We start from the raw sequence: 6,000 nt of genomic DNA on the forward strand, positions 1-6,000 counted from the left end.
CTGTGAGTAGAAGATGTTATCTGAAGAGTAATTCCTAGGTGTAGAATTGATGCAACAGTATGACAGCTCTGTTGTTCTCTATGGTTCTCTTGATAGACCTAGATAAAGATGTCAACAAAATAACATTGTATTTATCAGTGTAATATGGTATGCTCTAATTGAGTAATTATAGGGGGCCCTTTCAGTTGGAGTGAATGTTCTGAGAAAATCAAGTAAGGCTGTTTGTCATGCTGAAAGGTCAAACAGATAGGAATTTAAAGACCCTGGACAGGAAGTAGAATACTTGTAGTGATTTCAGAAAATGATAACCACACGCTTTTTGTAATAAAAAAAAAAACATACATAGAATATTCACAACATTCACAATGTTTTAATTGTGGTTATTACTACTATCTCCATTTATTTACATGGCAGTCTGTTTTTATGTGATTTGTAACCTGGCTGCCTGTTTCTTGGTGGTTTATAAAAATGGCTGTCTGACACTAGATTTTATATTGCTGTTGTTAATAAAGTTAACTGTTAAAAATTACAAAAATCAACCACAGACGGGACATAGGGATAGTTACATTTGCTACTATACAAACACTGACATACATGATCACAAGGTGCTGCTACAGGTAATGTCACAGTGGGTGAGGGAAGGGAAGCAAACCAAATACAACAAAAGCAACAAAACACCAGGTTAGGCCCCAAAGCTAGGAAACAAGGAAAGGTCACCACCTGACAATCCCTGAGTCTTTCCCTGACTGCTGACAACATGAGCAAATCCTAAAGGTTGAAGTGCTCATGCGCAGGAACCTAAACCTAGCTGAAACTGAAACAAACCTATCAGCTAGGGAGCTGGAGATAAGACAACCAGTTCTTAGCACTTGGTGCAGGAACCAGCATCTTCCTGAGGCCTAGCCAAAACACACAACAAAAGGGAAGGAATAGGACTTAGTTTAAGACGGACAGGGAGCAGGCGATCCACCAAACACCAGCTGAGAACTCCAAAAGAAAATATAAACCGCAAGGGCTATAGTGAGAGGTGGGTATAAATAGCACCACTAAATAGCTAATGAGCAGGACCTGTGGGGAGGTGGGATCCTGCCCAAAACCACAACAAAGAGAAACAGAACAATCTGTCAGATATACTCACGTGTAGCAAGTCTGTCAGAACTTCTCAGGCCTCTCACAGGGCAGGGCGTGACAGGTAATAATACAGCATATACTGAATGTCTTCTCCTCAATACACTAAAATTCACCTATCATATGGCTGGACAGATAGCTGAATGCAAGGGGTCACATTAACTGATGCCATGCTAAAGGGAACCTTTCATCAACTTTATGCTGCCCATATTAACAGCATAATAAAGTACAGACAGGTGAGTTGATTTCGGCGGTCTGTCATTTAAAAGTTAAAAGTAAGTTGTTGCTGAGAACCAACTTTACAATAATTGCAGACTGGGCCTGGAAAAGAGTCACGGCCACCTGAGAAGAGTCATGGTTATTCATGAATTCCTTCTCTCCCTGCCCACCTGCTGATGATTGACAGTCATCTACATAGTTTTCTCCCTTTCTCTCTAGGAGACAACTGCCAGTCATCAGCAGATGGGCGGGAGAACAGGAGATTATGAATAACCATGACTTTTCTCAAGTAGATTTGACTCTTTTCAAGGCCCAGGCTACAATGATTATGAGGCTGGGTCTCAGCAACCACTTACATTTAGCTCATGAATGACACACCGCTGAAATCATCATTTCTGTCACTAATTTATACTGCCCTCAGTGAGGTCAGCATAAAGTTGAGGACAGATTCCCTTTAAGTCCTGTTCAACTCTCCTATAGATGCATTACATGAGACTAAAATGGGTCATACAATTTTTTCCCTTAGAGAGTGGCTATTGTGCACATACATATGAGTCTGTGAGAAACATTTAAAATATGTCTATTAGAAAATTAAATTTTTATTACATAAATGTAATCAGTAAAATTGGAATACCTCTTTAACAGTTATGATCATTATGATCTTTTTTGAGATGTCGTGATGACAATTGCTCAGTGTTAACAAAGGAGAATATCAACAATAAAAATGATTGATCATCAATTGCAGTGTCAATTACTGTGCTGAGAGATAGTACTGTTCCTTCTGCAGAGCTAGGGTAATAAAAAACAGCCCTGAAACCAAACCCCACCAGTCCACATACAATATCATCCCATAGCAGCATGCAATGTGCATTGTGTCAAATTTTGAGTTTCTTGGTTGAGCCCTTCACTGCTCTCTTAAACAGCTGATGACCTTTAAGGATGGCGCCCAATTGCAAGCACAGCGGGCACCATAGTCGTGGGGTTTCTGCTGTTAAAACCATAAGACTGATGTGAGAGGAGAAGATGTGCGAACTGCGTGTTCCCCTGCCCGTAACAGCCTCCTCCGGCTGTGTTAGGGGAAACTGTTACATTACCATGATAGGCTGGAGCCAGCATGAGGCTGGGATACCTATCATTGGTATATTTCAATACAGGCCTGCAGCTGGCAGCACTGTGTTGGAAAATAGTGAATGTTGTGTTCTGTGATGGATAAATATCCATCACAGAATACAATTGAAAATCTAACAATTGCTGGTTATAGGCATCTAGAGTGACAAAAAAGTAAAATAAAATAAAAGTAAAAAAAAATTCAAAAATAATAAAAAAATATATAAAAACTCATTCCCCCCCCCAAAAAAAAAAATAAAGAAAAAACATAATAGGCATTGATGCCTCCAATATTCCAGTACTATTAAAATATAAAATATTTATCTCATATGGTGAATAGCATAACGGAAAAAAATCTAAATGGCCAATTTGCCATTTTTTGTCACTTCACCTCCCCATTTAAATTGAATAAAAAATATTTAAAAAGTCACACACATTCCAAAATGGTATCACATACAGATTGTCACACAAAAAGAGTTAGAAGTTAGAATATAGCAATAAAAAGAAAAAAACTATTCAAAGTTTAAATTTTTTCAGCATTTCAAAACACAAGAAAAACTATATAAATGCATCATTGTAATCTTACTGCCCTGGAGAATGAAGGGAACACATTAGTTTTACCTCATAGGGAACACCATAAAAACAAAACCCATAAAACTATGGCGGAGTTGTGTTGTTTTCCCATTTCCACCCCATTACAATTTTTTTTTCAGCTCACAGCTACGTCATATGCAGTATTAAATGGTGCTGTTAGAAAGAACAGCTTATCCTGCAAAAAACAAGCCCTTTCCAAGCTATGTGAACAGAAAAAATAAAAAATGTTATGGCTCCGGGAAGGCAGGGAGAAAATATGAAAATGCTAAATCGCTGGGTCCACAAGCGGTTAAATATGTAAACTATCGATAACCCAAAAACTATTTACAAAAGTAATCATATTCTACTAACAAATAGTATCATGCCATAAAAACCATGTAGTCTATTTTGTGTCTTACAGATTCCTCTGGGAAAGCTGGGTACTTGCAAAAAGGCAAAGCTTCTGTGCTATCCGCATAGGGGTTCTGTCCATAAGATGGCTGCTGATGGAGGGTCATGTGACCAGACACAAACAGTGTGTTTGAATGAAGGAGACTTCACATTGATGTGATTTGCCTTGGTGAATAAGGAAGAATACTTTATGAAATATAGAAAATTGCACAGAATTTCAACTAAGTATATTATATTAGTAAGTATAACTTAGTCTTCTAACAAACACATTGTTCAACAGTAACAAGAAAGTGGACAACCTATTTAGGCTACTTTCACACTAGTGTTTCCATTTTCCGGTATTGAGATCCGTCACAGGGATACGCTTCAGTTTTGTCCCCATTCATTGTCAATGAGGACAAAACGTAACTGAACTTCAAAATGCATTCCGTTACATTTGGTTACGTTCTCATACTGGAGAGCATCAGGATGATTCTCCATCTCCTCTTCTGCCCATCCACGCTGAACAGATGGAATTAAAGTTCCATGGGTACAACTCTCTGTAGCAGAGGCAACTGTCTCCAGCTCCTTTTCATGATTCAATTTGCGCTGTGAAGACGAACTGTGGGTGGTCTGGGTATCACCCTGTGTGATGTCCTCCCCTATTTCCTTGTCATCAATGCCCAATCCTTGCTTGTGAATAGTGGCAGTTGACTCGAAAGGCGGCGACCATGTTGCAGCTGGCATTCCACAACTGCCCTCTGCTGCTCACAAAGCTTTGCCAACATGTAGAACGTAAAATGCCAGCGCGTGCTCATGTCGCCCAACAGTCGGTGAGCTGGAAGCTATGAACGTTGCTGCAGCATTGACAGACCGGGTAAAGCTGTGGACGACTTGCGTAAATGGGCACACACGCGACGGGCCTTCACTAGTAGCTCTGGCAAATTGGGGTATGTTTTGACAAACCGCTGAACCAATAAGTTTAAGACGTGGGCTAGACATGGGATGTGTGTGTAGTGTCCCACTAGGTAGGGGTGGGCACTACACAAGGGTCAATTGGGTCACGTGTTACTCCTACTCCTAAGGGATAGTGGTATTATGTTTATTCATGGATTCAAATGCATTGTCTATGTGCTTTTACATGTGTTGTTTCCCCTGTTACATGCATAGCAGGCCTACTGGGGTGTAGTTAGGCATCCTAGACACTAGATGGAGATAGGGAGCCCCTAGTATAAATGTTCAGGCTCAGACAGGGAGGAGTTAGGTCATAAATCACAGAAAAAATGCACCAAACGGATATGCCACTGACTATACTGGCTAGTCATAAATGCAGATTTTAAAAGCTGAGACTTTTGCCAATATATTCCTGTCAGGAAGATATCGGAGCCCACATGCACCACGTCACGGCTCTCAGCATGGCAAGGGGTCCTACCACTACGCTACCTATGGTGTGAACAAGGTCTGAAGGTGATGTAATCCAGCTCACAGCCAAGCTTCCACACAATCGCATAGCAGGACAACTAGTGCAATGTGAACAAAGCCAGACTGTAAGCCACACCCATATCAGACCATGTGATGGAGGCTACCAGGTGCAAAGGAGAGTGTTTGAATGCCAGGTAAAGGCACATACACTACATATTATATGTAGTGTATGTGCCTTTACTTGGCACTTAAGCACTTTTGCACCTGGTAGCCTCCATCACATGGTCTGATATGGGTGTGGCTTACAGTCTGGCTTTGTTCACATTGCACTAGTTGTCCTGCTAGGCGGTTGTGTGGAAGCTTGGCTGTGAGCTGGATTACATCACCTTCAGACCTTGTTCACACCATAGGTAGCGTAGTGGTAGGACCCCTTGCCATGCTGAGAGCCGTGACGTGGTGCATGTGGGCTCCGATATCTTCCTGACAGGAATATATTGGCAAAAGTCTCAGCTTTAAAAATCTGCATTTATGACTAGCCAGTATAGTCAGTGGCATATCCGTTTGGTGCATTTTTTCTGTGATTTATGATTATATTTTCATCCGCACAATGCTCCGTTTTGTGTAGGATGCCTTTGTGGTGCATGTGGACCGCGCCGACATCCTCCACCGTATGCAAAATATTTTTTGCTGGGGATAGTCGTTTGCTGCGGTCCACATGCGGTGGGGCTGCTCCCCCAATGAAAAACACGCTACAGTGTTAGGTGTTTTTGAGGAGTTAGGTCATAGTCAGGAGTCTGTGGAGAAAGAAGTGAGAAGGCACCAGCCAGAGATATGCTGAGGGCCTCCTCCTGACATGCAGATAGATAGTCCAGGCTTCTAGTTGCCACCAGGAGGCTAGTGAAGTACAGCCTGCCTGGAGACCCTGAATCCAGTTAGCACAGAAGAAGTAACCCCAGTAGTAGGGATGGTCCTCCTGGGAGAAACCTGCAGCCACCTTCAAGCCAAGCAGTGCCAGTGCAACCAGCTCAGATAAGTAAGTTGATGGGCAGAGGTACTACAAAGTAGAGCAAGGGTCAATACAGGAGGAAGATTAAGTACCAAGGATTAAAGCCAGCATTTAGGCATCCGGGCCTTGGGATCCAGCCAGCCAGAATAGCTGTA

This window comes from Bufo gargarizans, chromosome 1 (genome assembly GCF_014858855.1).
Source record: "Bufo gargarizans isolate SCDJY-AF-19 chromosome 1, ASM1485885v1, whole genome shotgun sequence".
Taxonomy (NCBI): domain Eukaryota; kingdom Metazoa; phylum Chordata; class Amphibia; order Anura; family Bufonidae; genus Bufo; species Bufo gargarizans.